Source organism: Chinchilla lanigera, unplaced genomic scaffold (assembly GCF_000276665.1).
Source record: "Chinchilla lanigera isolate Chin_1 unplaced genomic scaffold, ChiLan1.0 scaffold00037, whole genome shotgun sequence".
Lineage (NCBI taxonomy): Eukaryota > Metazoa > Chordata > Mammalia > Rodentia > Chinchillidae > Chinchilla > Chinchilla lanigera.
The window spans coordinates 7,184,264-7,200,570 of record NW_004955438.1 but is presented as its reverse complement, the minus strand read 5'-3'; the positions used below and the strand labels follow the sequence as shown (position 1 = coordinate 7,200,570).

The following is a 16,307-nucleotide window of genomic DNA, read 5'->3' as shown; positions in this document are numbered from 1 at the left end:
GGCTAATCTTGATTATCAACTGGACTGGAGCGAAAATGGCCAGTAGATTAGTAGAGGCCACATCTGAGCATCTCTGATTAGGTCACAGGCATGTGGTGCGGGGGACTGTATCCGGTCCCCCACCCATTCCTCTCTGGGTTCTTTCCCTGCATTTTGCTTCCTGTCAACTGGGAAGTATGTAGCTTTGCTCCATCATGCTCTTTCACCATGATATTTCTGCCTTGGAGCCAGCTGACCATGGTGTGGAACCCATCAAACTGTGAGCTAAAGCAAACCTTTTTTCTTTTAAATTGTGTCAGGTGCTTTGTCATGGCAACAGTATACCATATGCTACAACCATCTATTTTGCTATTTCAAGCAACATTTATTTTTGTCAAAGCTGCAGAGGAACACTGAACTTAAGTTCAAAATTTACAACTTAAATTTCTATTCAAACACTCTACCTTTAAATCTTCACACCGTAAAGGTAAAAGACATAAGGGCAAAGGAAATCTCAGATATGCTCACAGTGGAGATGCCCTCATTTGAAAAGGTCAGTAGAGTTTATGTGGAAACGTTTAACTAAACTATTAAATAGAGACATTATCGCATAAATGGATTCCACGCCAGAAAAGGACAAATATAATAAAGATGTCAAGATGCTTCTCAGGAGAAAGTGAGGTCATTAGGCAACTCTGTTGCATTAGAAGACAATGAGAAAATACAATTCATACTATGAAATGTTACAATTCTGAGTTGCATTAATTAATTTTTTCTTCTAAGTTAGAAAGTTATATTTTGTAGTAGGTCATAGAAAGTTATGATAAAATGTCATGAATTTTTAGTCTAATAATGAGATAGTTCGCTTAAAATGCACAAGATTTTAGGAAACTCTGAGATGATCTAAACATGCTTTGACAATAAAAAATTAAAGAAAAATTTGGGGGGATAATAAAAAATTGTTTGTACTTTATTTTATGATACATGTTCAATGTGATTCAGCTGGGAGTTGTAGGGTGTCTTCCTCAAGTTTTATATAGAACTCCCAGAAAGTCAGAGAAAATTGTCCCAATTCATTAATTTTAGCCACAAAGTATGAAGTTTTTATAATATCTGAGATGTTACTTCATGTTGAGATTGTAAAGTAAAATTAAACAAAATTGAGTATTTCACAGATACCCATGTAGAACCAGCTTGTCAAATATTCCATAATAAATGGTATACTCAAAGTATAAATGCAAGGATACCAAAGTCAAAAAAGGTTTTGTCTGCACCATGTGGACTAAAGAACCAGAAGGCATACCTGCTAGGTCAGGTTAGGCAAGGTTTCCTAGCCATTCCAAAATCTCAGTATCTTCACACACACATGTATTTGTACTTTTTTTTTAATGACACATGTTCAATGTGATTCAGCTGGCAGTTGTAGGGTGTCTTCCTCAAGTCCCATAACCACCAGTATACCCAAAAAAGAAAAATGGATAGTCACTAACTGGCTTGTCAAATTTCAGTCCAAAAGGACATACTTACATCACTTCTACTACTTCTCAAATTATCTCGAAAAATCAATGCTTCAGACCTTAGCAAACATAGAGTGAAAGATATAAGTACGAGGAATGCTAGGGCATTCTGTGGTCCCTAATGTCTATTGCTGTTGGCATTTGCAATATAAAATAGACTAGTTTAGTGAGTGGAAGTCATGCCAGATTCAAAACCCTCAAAGTAAAGGAGAAATAAAGTTGGAAGAAGATAGTAGCAAAATTGATAAAGTGAAAATGAATGACCAAAAGTTATGATGATAAATGCTGTGGGGAAAATATGTCAAAAGTATGATAACACTGTGTGCCTGGAGATGGTGTGTTCATTTGGGTTCTCCCAAAGCTGACTTTGAGACTGGAAAGAAATGCAAGTAGTTTATTTGATGGCATTGTTGATGTATCAACCTGATTAAGTGAGAGTCCCCACTTATCTAAACACTAGTTACCAAATATTAATATGGGTGTCTCAGTAAGGGGATTTTGCATATGTAATTAAAGCTTGTAATCAATTTGCTTTCTGGAGAAGACATTGTCCCTTACAGCCCATAAAAACAAGACCATAAAAGCAGGACTGAGGCTTTCCAGAGAGGGAAGAAATTCCACCAGGCCTGTGTCATGGGGTTTCAGCCGCCTCATGAGGTTCCTTTCCTGGCTGCACACCCTATGGTGTCTGGCTTTTTAGCCAGCTCCTGCATTTTGCTCAATCTAATTTCTTAGAAAAGATTTCTGCACCTGTGTATCTTCCACAGATTGTATTTATTTGGTCAAACTTGTTATGAATATTAATAGAAACTACAACAAAGAAATAAAAAAAAGACAAAATGATATCAGCCAATAAAGTATGCTGTCCTGAGCATGTTACTGCTGTAGCGAGCTGGGACAAATTCCCGTGGAGATCAAAAAACTGTGTAGAAAAAAACATCTAAAAATGATATGACTGCCGGAGGAAGCTGAGGTGTTCTCCCATGCACTCCAGTTCCTCCTCCTCATTGTCTGAGGGCCCCTGTACTTCTTACTTATGCCCTAATTTTCTCTAGGACCAGAGGACCCCCACAGGAAGAAAATAGGAGAATGCTAAGCATAGTTTGAAAGCATGTAGGCTGGCGATGGATAAAGTCTCACATGAGTCTACTAAAAAAACTTTGGCTTCTACGCTGTACTTGCTGGGGAGACAAACTTTTTCAAAAACTGGAGCAGAATTTGTGATTTCATCAATACAAACAGAGCCTACCTTGTGCTAGGCACAGAGAAAGAGGCTGAATAAACAGGAGCAAAGTGCATTCTCCATCTTCCAGAAATTTCTGATTCATTAAAAATATTTGTAATTAAATTTCACAGGATTTAGAAGAGATTTCTACCCATGGTGGTGGGTGGTAGAGTTAAATGCTGCTTAGAAATACCTAGAGGATAAGGAAAGATAAAGGTACTTATGAAGCAATCATGGGAAAACCACATGAGAACATTCCTCAAATGCCATATTTAGGTCTGGGTGCTACCCTGCAAGGAAGACAGGCAAATGTGTAAGAAAAAAAGCAGCATTGTAAATTCAGAGAGTTGTACAGGAAATTGCAATCCTTCAATGTGTTTGGGAAGAAAAGACGGTTGAGGTAGCCAAAGAGTGGGCTTTAGAGTAGCCTTTAAAAAAGCTATAGTTCCCATACTGTCTTCATGTAGAGAAATAGGAAACGTCTGCCTTTGATTCTCTGCTTGGCTGAGAGCTGGAAACTACCTCAATGCACGTACTGTATTGTGGGTTTGTTTTGTTTTAGTCTATATCCGCTGTTTTCATTTGTGTTTTGTATTTGGGGGAATGAAACAATTCACCATTGTACCCGAGCTCACTCATACCCTTGGACCAGCCTCACATGCCCCAGGTGGCCACATCAGTTCCCCATCAGTAAGCCCGTACTTTCAATTGGCTCAGGGACACAACCAGAGCCCAGCGGTTTCCCTGCGTTTAGAGGTGCAACATTCCTGTCCCAAATCCAGGCACGTGGCAGCCGCATGCTGAATGGGGGCACATGTGCAGTGACCAATGCCATGAAGAATTAAGAAATATAAATTTCAAAACACAGTGTTTCATTTTCCCGGCTGCCTCACCTAATTATTGCCAGCAGGTACAGTTGGCCAATAACATTGATTTTCACCACCGCCCCTCTTTGCTTAGAAGTAAAAGGCATCAGCCTCTTGTTTGCTTTTCTTTATTTTTCTCTGCATATTGCAGCAATATTGCATGCCAGATCCTCCTCATTTTTTCGTTGCCATTTTGAAGCTTTGATTCACCTGTAAAACATATTTTTATAAAAGCCGGAGAAGGAACCGTGGCCATAAAACCCCACATGCCTGAGCACAGTCTCCGTTGTGAACCATCCAAAAAGGGCCTCCTGCTCACAGCAGGCATTGCTTGGCGGCTCCAGCCTCTTCTTTTTATTCTTCCCCAGCCATTGTGCTCGCAGCCTGGCAGGGTTAGAGCAGCTGAATGCATTATTTCATAATCACTTGACAGTGTTGTCTTTAAACCTCCAAGTTTTACAAGCAAGGTGATGGCCACAAGAGATTTGTCCTGACAACTCAAAGACTGGTTCACGCTGTGTCTGAAGAGGTCAGAGAAAGCAGACAAATACAGAGACATCATGCAAATGAAGCCACACGTATTTATTCTTCTGACTTTTTAATCTGCCTAGATTGATTTTCTATTTTATTTTTCTTTTGACTGTTTACGGGATGAAAACAAAAAATTCAAATAGAGCTATTTAAAAAAAAAGGCAAGGGGACATCCAGCATGCATTCTTCTAGCTTTCACTAGAGAAATCTTCAAGAACAGTGACCTTACCATTTTTCTCTACATATAAAATGTCAAGCTCTCAGAGAGTTTAGAGGAAACTTGGTTGAGGGCAGGGATCATCTTTTCAAAATGCTAGCAATCCCAAACTTTTGTCACAGTCCCATTTACTATGGATCTCACACTCATGCTTTAAAGGTAAATTATGCAGCCATGTATGAGTTTGTTGGTATTACAGACACTCAAAGGACTTTGTATGAGTCAGGGACTTGAATTGTGTTTTCTAGAAAACTAATTCTGTGAGATATTGTCATATCTTCTGTGATTATGGAAATAGTAAATAATTCAGCAAATATTGAGATAAAAATTAACTGCTTTTTATTTTATTTTATCTTATTTATTTTACTTTATTTCCTTCACGGTTTCTCAGTGCTTTAAAGTAGAATCAGGGTATAGTGTCAAGGACCAAATGTCTCCAGAACGCAGTGTGAAAAGCATTTGAGAGAGATAGAAGTTTTCTAGCTACAAAGATGCACAGTTCTAACTCTGACTCTAATTTTTGAACAGAATCTCATAAATTCATTATCATCTGTGTATTTGATGTCTACCTCCAATATATAACAGTGTGTGGCACGTTACTGTTAGGTACATGTTTTAATGATTTACTTAATCTATAGAGACATGAAATTAAGTGTTGGGGTGATTTCACTTTCATTAAAAACTGAGTCTGAAAAAAAAAGTATGATAGAAACAAATGAATAAGAAATTGTGAGGGAAACTTAATAAACAATTAAGTTTATTTTTTATTAACAGATCAGTAAAAGCTAGACATTCTGATGGATCTATTTAAAAATATGATCAGATGGGGACAATTGCTTTGACCTGTTGAACCACAATATGTTTCAAAATTATATTAATGACAATTCTTTCCAAACATGCATTAAATGACTATTAAAGGTCTTCCTTGTTTAAAGATATTTTTTTTTTTACTAATAGATTATCATGTTAAGTAGCATGGTCGCAGATTTCACTATATATTCTTTTGACTCTTTAATTTCATAGGCTACAACTTATCCAAACAGAGTAGAGTATATATGTCATACATTTCATTAAGATTCAGAGCCATGGCTTCTTCTAGAAAGGGCTTGGGCGAGTGGGGAACTGAGGTTTTTCACTGTTAGCTATACAGTCTTACTTTTGAAACTTTTACAGTTTCAAAGTTAACTGCTTTGAAACTCTTGTAATTTGGTACTGGGGGCATTTTGATGCACTAATTTTGTCCAGGTGCTGATTGGTTGTTTGGTACTCAACAGAAAAGCTAGAACTTTAGGTGTTAATTGCCTCATGATTTGCCACCCTTTCCAGCCGAAATTATTAGTTTGGTAGTTATCAAACAAACTTGTTTGGTAGTTTTGGTGTTTATTGTGCCTTCCAGAACCAATCTATAGAGAGTACCAAGATCCCATTGTATTTCAATTCCTTCTTTACTATTCACCACTAACTCCAGTGAAGACTGCAAAGGAAGTTTAAGTATTATCACACAATCAGTATGTGTTTCTTAAAACATATTCAATTAGAGATACATGGAGATATCTGATGGACAAAATGACTTGAGATTATTTTTCTTTTCCTTTCCTTCCAGAAAACATGAATAATGCATCAGTGAAAAACAGTTTCAAGAGTGTAGATTTCAAGTCAGATAAACAAATTTAGAACTGAAGCTACTTCCAAACATAATTGTATTTCAATAACACAATGAAAGTAGCATTTTGGCAATGCAGTAGTATTCCTATTGTCTGTCTGAGGTTTTTGTACTGGATGAGAAGCAAGGGGTGGTGATGCTTAGGATAGCCATATAGGTGTTTCTGGCTTTGTGTGTGTGGGGGGGTACTTAGACTCACCCTGTCCAGTCCAACAGCATGACCTAGGATTGCTTACAACTAACTCTAAAAGCATGCAGGCCTTGAGCAGTGCAGAAAGGTTAGCATTCACACTCAGTATGCTTCAACTTTGAATGTAATAAAGAAATTTTAAATGAAGGTGAAGAAAGAAAAGAAGGAAGGAAGAGAGAAAAAAGGTGGGGATAAAGGAAGAGAGGAAAGGAGATGAAATATAACAGAAAGAAGAGAACAAATGGGAAAGAAAAAAATCTAAAACACATTAGAAACAAAAGAGAAGAGAAAAATGTCATTTTCAATGAATCACTGAACAGCCATTCACAATTTTTTTTTTTTTGTAGCAATGGGAAGTGAACCCAGGCTTCACATTGAACTATGTTTCCCAGCCTTTGGAATTAATTAATTAGTTGATCAATCAACTTTTTGAGATAGAGTCTTGTTAATTTGTTAATTTGTCCAGGCTGAACTCAAGCTAGTAATTTTCCTGTATGCTAGGATTAAAGGTATGAACCATAATGCCAGCTTACAAAACTTACAATTGTTCAAATGTTCATATTGCAGAATATTTTTGCTATGGGGACACAGAGCCTCTGTGAACATTAAAGAATCCTATTGTTATGAGGTTGCAGAGTGGCTGCTTCACCTGGAGGGGCTGCAGAGTGAGTGACTCTGGAACCTGGGAGTTTAATACCTAACCTCAGTATATACTTAATGTTGTTTCAAAACCCAGTAATAACTCAGTAATCAATAGCAATAGTTATAGCTTGAGAGGAGCAAAGTAATTCAGAACTTGTAATACTTGATGATGGAAAACCTTTTCTTTTGAGACAGGGTTTCACTATGTAGTTTGGACTGGCCTTGAATTCATTATATAGTCCAGGCTGGCTTAGAACTTGTGGTGGGTCTCCTGCCTCAGCCTCCCAAGTGCTGAGATTACAGGCATGCCTTCCCTACACAGCCATGATGAAATTTCTGGGGTATTTCTATTGGAGAAAGTGTGGGGCCATGGGAGAGAATGTGAAGCCCTTTGTTGTTTGAGGAAGAAACTTCTTCCATGAACCCTGCTACATTAATTCTTTCCTGGTAATATGGCCGGTCATCCCTGTGAAGCCTAGGAAAGATTGGACTTAATGTGGGGAGCAAATGAATTCATGTGGTAGAATCCCTCACATCCTTTCCACTCACCTCTTGTTCTGGAGGTTGCTGATACAACTAGTTGGACAGCAGATTAAATATTGTTCACTATTTTCTTTGGGTTTAAAGTAATCTCATTCACTGACTAAACATTTGTTCATTTTGTTAGTGGCAAACGGAAACACAATTAGTTTAGAGAAAATATAAAATAAAACCTTTACCACAACTCACCCCATAAACTTTGTTAATAAGCTCTTAATACTTTATTCTAATCCTGTCCAAAGTTTGTTTGATAAGGCTGTAGTAAATTAATACATCAAAATCGATTTTTGGAAAGCTATGTCCACAAAGACTTTGTGACTCATGATTACCTCATGATCAAAGTAAAATTTTATTGTGAACTTTCACCAACATCTTTATCATCAACAGTATCAGTATTGTCCTATGTTTTTACTTCCTGAGGTGCAAATTGTCTTGGTCAACGCACCTTAGGAATAGGATATTATAAAAAGAAAAGAAATATAAAATTATACAGCTTCTTCATACCTTCAGAAGACATATTTTCTTTGGGGAAACAATTTTATAACAAACAAATCTTACAACTTGCAAATTATAAGTGGATCAGCCTGTGGATGGAAATATGTGCAGGAACATTAACATGCTTATAAAATATGATGAATATAATTGTCAGAGACAAAAGGAATTAATGAGTAAAGCAGGAAGATGGAATAATGAGGGGAAAGTGAGAGGAAATAGTTTGGGAGGTATAGAAAATTAGAATAGTCAGGCTAAATATTGATACACTCCAGATTTATTTGTTGAAGCTTCATCTCCAATTGCTACATTCTAAATATTTCTGTTTGCTCCAAAATTCAAACATGCAGAACAAATCCACAGTGTGATGCTATTAAGAGGTAGGGCCCTTGGGAGGTGATGAACTTGCGAATGTGGGGATCTCATGAAGGTACCATCTCACTGGGACCTTGTAACGTAACAGGAGACAAATAAGCTCCTTCAGACATTCGTGAGACTTTGTAGTTTCCAGAACTATGAGAAATAAAATATCTGTTATTTACAATCCATCCAGTTTATGGTACAATCTTACAGAGGTACAAAACGACTAAGACAGCAGGTAAAGCAAGCCACTATTGTGATGGGTACCATATAAAGACGGTTTTAGAACTGATGACCTAGGAAATTGTCTGAGGTTTTTTTAAAGTAGTAGAATGACACAAGAAATGTGATGTTTGGTGACAATAGTTTTAGAGTCTTAAGGAGAAAGTAGTCAGCTAGATGTGTACGGTGGTAAATCCAGTATGAAAAAATGAAAAGTTCAAATACATGTATTGTTCAAATTATGTTAGATGATATGACTCTTCAGACATAACTGACAATTTCTTGTTGACAACTATTATCTTGTCAAAATATCTATAATTGATACTCTGGTCTAATAATTTGGTGATTTTTCTTTTTCTGTGAGGAATAAAAAATTATCAAAATTTCGTTGTGTGCATCTATAGAAATTTGAGATCCTAGTCATAATTGTTATACAATATAGTTTAGAAATGTGAGACAGAGCATGTTTCCTTTTTATTTTTCTTTTCCTGAAATGAATAAAGGGGTCATGAACACTAAAAGAATCCTTTTTTATAACCACAAGCCTAGAATTTAGAGAAATAAGAATAATTTATCTTTCAGGAGATTTTTGGATAGATATTGACAATATTGTGCATTACAGGCAAACTCATGTTCCACGAAACATTTATCCCAATGATGTTGCTGTCCTCCTAAGACCAATGTCTTAGCCCACAGATCTATTTATAGTGAATATCAAGTGCAAATTGACATGTATTCAGAAGGAGACTGCCTTGTTTCTCTGGAATTTAAAAGTAGTATGTCTCCAAGGCATCTCTCAAGTAATTTTTCATTTTACCTTTCGTGTTCAAAAGAAAGGACTCAGGAGAAGAAGAGGTTAGAATTAAATGGACTATAGTGGGGTTTTTTTGTTGTTGTTGTTAATTTCAAACAATAAACTCAGAATGTAGATGGGGTAATCTATGCACTAGGCAGATAAGTAAGAGTGCTCCTGCCCATGCCCTGGAGTGAGATGCAAGGAATGCTACTAATGCCAGCTCCTGCCAAGGACACTTTGATATCTGGGGCAACAGTCTGGTATCACATTCCAAGGACTATAGGCTAAAAGCCTCAACTCAGCTGTTGTGGACTAAGACCATTCATTAAAATGAGATGGATGGCTTAGAATTCGCCACACCATGAAATTATAAATAAAAATCTGAAGCAAAACAGGCAACAATAAATATATCTCTACATGAAGAATAAAGTAATGCTAAAATATTTTACTTGTTTACTTGAATGTTAATGTTAAATCTCAATTTAAATTTTTGGGCAAAACACTGGTTGGAAGCCATATTTTTATGAATCATAGTATATCATTTAATTAACAGAAATACTTCTTCAATATGTGACAGGACCCAGGGGTATTAGTTTCATTTGTCTTTGGTATGTGAAACAAAAGGAAATATTTTAAATAGAGAACAGGTTTCTCGAGCAATGGTGTTGTGTATTTTACACCATAAACAAAATCCAGATGTATTAATGAATTAAATAAAAAACTTCATTATATGAAAATATAGACACATTTTAAATTCAGGGGACAAGGAAATGTTTCATATATACAAAGTAAAAATAAAACACAGAAATGGGTTTTACTCCATAGCAAAGCATGAACTATAAATTAAAAAGCAATGAAAGTATAGACAACATTTAAAAAGACATTCTTGATTAATTATGCATGTACATATGAATATGCATTGAACTAGATATGTAGCATATCTAGCAAAAACTTAGGATTAGGTTTCTATGAAACTTTGATCACAATATTTTCATCAATCAATCGAGAAGTAAACTTTCTTGAGTTATATAATTTTGCTTTGCTCTTTAACCACACATTATGAAAGCATAAATGTTTATCTCAGGGCCAGTAACATTCTCATGCTAGAATGAAGCTTATCTGGAATATTTTCCCTATGAGACATCAGTGCATTCTTGCGGTGTCTCGTGTTCTGAACCTGAAGACTACATTTTAGTACTGTGCACAGGGGCGTTTTCAACAGCAAATTTACTGACAAAAGGCACAAAAAAGGCCAAATACTTGGCACTAGGTAAATAGAAAGAGAAAGGTACTTACAGTATGTGAACTGCCTCAGCACGTCTTCCTGTCCACTCTTGGCTGGAAACGCACACAGGTTGACCCCAACTTTCAGCCTTGAATGACTACACTTTAGCACTCAGTAAGTTTGCAAATACAGAACCTAGGAAAAGTGCAATCCAGTGTGTGTGTTTGTAAGAGTGAGAAGAAAGTGCGACAGGAGGAGGAGCAGATGAAGAGGGAAAAACAACAGTTATTCAGTACTGGGGCAGACCGTTCCTAATGAGAATAAATATCAAAACAAGTGTTCAAATTATCTTAGTTGTATTAAAAAATTTTAACTAGTTATATACTTTGAACAACATGTAATTATTTTATTGAATACAGGTAATGCATTATTTTATAATTTTACTGCTTGTTGTAGTTTTCTTAGTAATAATACATGGTTTTACAATTGTTTCTTAATGTTATTACTGTTTAGAAATCCATATATGAAGAAATACATTTGGATAACAGCACATGATTTAAAGTGGAAAATATGCCATTATGCCTGGAATGATGGTGCACACCTATAATCCCAGCACTTGGGAGGCTGAGCCAGGAGGATTGCTATAAGTTTGAGTCCAGCCTGGGCTACATAAGCAAGTTCAAGTCCAGCCTCCTCTGCATAGTGAGACCTGTCCCAAAAAACCAAAGAGTAAGAAAATAGTATGCAGTCATTAGAAATCACAATAGAAAAGAAAATTTAATATTGGGTTTAAATATTCAATATCAATTAAGAAGTTAAAAAAAAACTATGGGCATATGTAGGGTTTTATATTTTTAAAATATCTATGTAGTATTGATTCAAGTATATATAGTCAATGTTCATATTTCACTGGCTTTCAGGAGCTTTTCACTGTTAATGATTTTTATCCTATTTTGTGGTTTAGAAATATTTTACATTAGCACTTTTAGTTACACTCTTACATTACTATTTTATTGTAATTTACAAATACTTTACTGTAACAGTGTTATGATCATATTAAACAAATTATCTTAAACCTAGGAAATTATTTGAAAATAATATATAACTTTAATAGGATTAGTAGGATACACTTGCTATGTGGATATTATGTTTATTGCACAAAATTATTAAATATTGTATAAAACTACCTGTGGGACATGATTATAAAGTATATATAAAATACAACTGACTTTTGTGTTTAGATTTGAATCCCATCAACATGTCATTCTTCATCCCGTCAAACAATATTCTTCATGTTGTTTTTTTAACAAAAAATCTAAGTTCTGCCAGACCTGCTGGTACAAATCTGTAATCCCAGCCCTTGAGAGGCTGAGGCAGGAAGATCACTGTGAGTTCAAGACCAGCCTGGGCTACAAAGTGAGCTCAAGCCTGGCCTGAACTGCATAGCGAGACCTGTCTCAAAGAGACAAAAATAACTAACTAAATAAATAAATAAAATAAAATCTAAATTCTGAAACACTGTGGCTTCAAGAATTTTGGATATTATGATTAACATATCAAGTCATGTAATGTATCCCTCAGGTCAAATCTGTTTCAAGAGGAATACTAGCTGAGATCTCTTCTTTCAGGAATGAACAATTCCTCCCATTTTTGCCTGTTTTAATTGTTTTCTTGTTCCTCCAGCTGCAGGGATGTGTGTGTATATGTAAACGTACACTTTGGACCAACATTTATAATTATTATTGTGCAAAGCTAAAGTCAATCATTAAACTATAGTTGGAGGAAATACCACTCAATTAGGTTTCTTTTGATACATAAATTATATTTTGTTAAGTGGAAAAGTGGTAAAAATCTTCATTACATTTTTGCAAATCTCATAATTCTCTAGTACATGTTTTTGAAATCAATATATTCTTAAAATGGGATCTGACACATTGTAAAACCACATGTGAACTGCATTTGACCAAGGAACAATGGTACATGCCACTGAAATTACTATGTTTGTAAAAGCTATGTCATATGACAATGTGTAACTCATTGATGTTTAAAGAAACAAACCACTAAAAGTTAAGAAAAACATTGACAGCAGCTCTCTATCTTTGCTCTCAGTTACAGTGGCTCTAATAATCACGTAGAATTTTGATGTGGTTTCTATCTATGGGACTCTGGGATTATGATTATGCAATTATTCATGTTTTTAAGCTATGAGTGAAATCACATGACTTCAGATTTCTACAAGTTGTGAGGAGTTTAAATCTGATATAATTATTGTTAGAGTATAGGTAGGTGTAGCTTTACTTATTTGTAAATTTTATATCAAAAAAATTTAAACCCTTGAATCAAAGAAAATAATTATAGAATACATATTCTCACTTAATTCACACAATGTACCACTTTAAAAAGTTATATATTGTTTAATTTCTGTACTTGTTAATTACTAATACTTATTTCAAAGGCCAATAATATTTAGTAACAATAAAATATTCGGTAAAAATTAATTATTTTTATTTATTTAATGAATATATCAGATTATTTTTACTGACTTGAAATAATATACCATATTAACATTTAATATATTGGATATAAATACATTATTAATAAGTATTTGATAATATTAATGTGAATATTGTATATTTTTCAAAGGAGTATGCTCTTTAGTAATAGTGTAAGTAATGTCCCATTTTAAAAGCGGGCTATTGAAATAAATATATATTTCTTAAAGAAAATTAGGAATCACATGCAAAAATATTCAACATCTTTGGCCATTAGAGAAATGCAAGTCCAAACAGCACTGAGATCCAACCTTACTCCAGAAACAATGGACGTGAGAAAGCTTGCACGCAGTGCACACAGGAGGAGAAGCACAGAGGAACAGGCACTTCACACACTATGTGTTATGGTTTGTGTCTGTGTGCCCCCAAAGCCACATGCGGTCATGGGGCAGGCTTTTACAGTTTGACTGATTATGGGTGTGAGAGCTACACCCGTCCTGGGGTGGATAGTTTGCATATGTAAGGGAGAGGAGGAGGGTGCTTCTGGCCATTTCCTCCCTTGTGTGTGTGCTTGTTGCTTTGCTGTGTTCTGCCGACAGGAGTTGTAGCCCTCTGCCATGTGCCACTCTGCCTTGTAACTTGCCAAGTACAGACTGAAACCTCCACAAACTGTAAGCGAAATAAACCTTTCCTTCCTTAATTTCAGGCGTCAGGTATTTTTGTCCCAGCAATGAGAAAAACGTAACCAAGACACCCTGCCACCTCTGCTGGCCCAGGCCTCATGCAGTCTGTGTGGGAGGCAAGAGGAAAGCAGGAAAACTACAAAATCCAAGCCAGATCTGCTTCTGGGTTCCCTGCTATATGAGGCAGGAGAAGTGACAACTGAAATAGTCATGGGGTTGAAGACCAGATCAACACCCAGGAGGAGAGTTTTCCTACCACAGAAATCTGGTGAGAGACAGATTTGGGAGACAGAATTAGAGAGGGTGAGAGCTAAAGAGGGATCTCCTGGGATTTCCAGGAGGTTCAGGCTCAGGCTCGGGCCAGGAGGATCATAGAGCCTGTGCACTGTGGTGGGAAGCCAGTTTTGGTGGGTGTACCCTTCAGAGTGGGAGGACCTGAAGCGGAAGGCATTTAATCCAATGGTCTGCTTGAGTTCCTGCACCACTTCTTACACCCGGCAGAAATTAATGGTCTAAACTATTCCAGCTCACTCTCTGGGTGGCCTAAGTGTTTCCTCTAAAATCATAGATTTCTATTATCTTGTTAAGCACAGTTTGTAAGTGGCTGTTAGTGTTTTTCGGTATCCACTTGATATCTGACTCCATAGTTGTTGATGACAGTACTACTGTAGCCAAGGTGACACAACTGCTGCTGTCAAGTAGTTTTCTCTGAATGTTAATATCTGGGTTTTCTGTGGGTCATAAACAATGCTGTGGCTCACTCCTAAAGAACTGGACACTGGGCCAAAGAAGCTGAAAACCCCAACACACACACACACACACACACACACAGAGAAAAATGAAAAGACAAGGCATTACAGTGCTTCCCAATACCTCCCAATTCCCCCAAAAGCAGATCAGAAAGAACTGAACAGGAAAAAATCATAAGCCACCATGGTGGCACATACCTATAATCCCAGGACTTGGGAGGCTGAGGCAGGAGGATCAGTATGAGTTCAAGGCCAGCCTTGCTACAAAATGAGTTCAAGATCTGGTTGAACTACATAGTGAGACCCTGCTCAAAAAGCCAAAAAATAAAAAAATAAAAAAGAAAGAAAATATCATAATTCACACAGCAGAAGGGTCTGAAAGAGTATTAATGGAGTTAAAAAAGGCAACATAAATTTATAGAAGATATAACTAATCAGAAAATAAGTCTAATGAAATAAAGTTTTGGCTAGTCTAGACAAGACAGTATTTAAAACCTAGAAAGTAAAGAAAGAGATGCAAAATAAGGATGCACATTACAGAAAAGAATGTGAAACCTTAACAAAGTTCCAAATTTAAATGCAAAAGGGCAAAACTATGAAATTATGGGCAGCAGAAGAGACCAGTGTGAATACAGTGTCAGATCTAGACAACAGGGCTGCAGTCAAAGAACAATTAATCAGAGATATCTTAAAAATGAGAGGACATAAAGTGAATAAAGTAGCTGCTAGATGAGTCAAAGAACACTAATATAAGAGTAATTAGTATTAATGAAAAATTAGAATACAGCACAAAGGCATGCGAAACCTATACATAGAAACAATAGCAGAAAACTTTCCAGACATTAAAAAAGAACGTAGGGGCTGGGGTTTTAGCTCAGTGGCACAGTGCCTGCCTGGCAGGGGCAAGGTCGTGAGTTTGATTCCCGGTACCAGAAGAAAAACACACGCACACACACACAAACAAAAACAAAGCAAACAAACAAAAGAAGAATGTAATGTACAGATAAGTGAGGCATATGTAGCTGTACATAGTCTTTATCAGAAAACAACAAGACTCCATGCCACATCATAACTAAAATACCATGAATCCAACACAAGAACAGTATCTTTGAGGTGGATAGAATAAAGTAATTAAGCACCTATAAAGGAAAACCCATCAGAATTACAACAGATTTCTCCAAACACGCATAAAAGCAAGGAGAGCTTGGAATGAAGGGCTTTAAGCTATGAAAGAAAGAAACTTCCAATCCAAAATAATATATTCTGCAAATTATCTTCCAAACGTAATGGAGCAATAAGATATTTCTATGATAAAAAGAACTTAAAGTCATGACTACCAACCAACACTCCAAAAATTTATCAAGGATATACTAGAAAGGGGCAATAATACTAATAATACAAAATATTCAATACAATGAATGCAGCAGGCAGAGAGAGCAATTAAGTAGTTGTAAAAGAAATCAAAACAACACAAAAATAATAGAATGGCAGGAAAAAATCAGTATCTATTAATTATTAGCATCAATGTAAATGGACTCAATGCCAGTCAAAAAACACAGATTAGCAAATAGGATCAAAAAACAAAATCTAATTGTATGCTGTGCATAAGAAAATTATTTGACAGAAAAATAAATTCATAAAGTAAAAATGAAAAGATGGAAAACAATAGCTCATTGAAAGGGAATCCTAAACAAGCATGACTAGCTATCCTATTTTCAGGTAAAGCTGACATCAAGCCAAAGCTGATCAAAAGAGGCAATGAAGAATGCTACATATTGCTTAATAAAACCATTCATCAAGAAGTGATAACAATTACAAAATATACCCACCAATCCACAGTACACCTAACCTCAGAAAACAAACACTTATTAACACTTATTGACCAAATGACCAGATAAATATCAACACAATATCAGTA

The 16,307-nt window shown here is 36.0% G+C and overlaps 1 long non-coding RNA gene across 1 annotated transcript in view; it reads right to left on the bottom strand.

The window, feature by feature from the left end:
* Positions 1-2,622: 2,622 nt before the first annotated feature.
* The window catches only part of LOC106149142, a 37,012-nt gene continuing 23,327 nt past the window's right edge, over positions 2,623-16,307 (bottom strand). Inside the window, exons 2-4 of the long non-coding RNA XR_001235119.1 lie at positions 10,537-10,660; positions 3,615-3,797; positions 2,623-2,914 (exon numbers count right to left, since the gene is read on the bottom strand). This is a non-coding gene — a long non-coding RNA (uncharacterized LOC106149142). The remainder of the gene's footprint in view (positions 2,915-3,614; positions 3,798-10,536; positions 10,661-16,307) is intronic.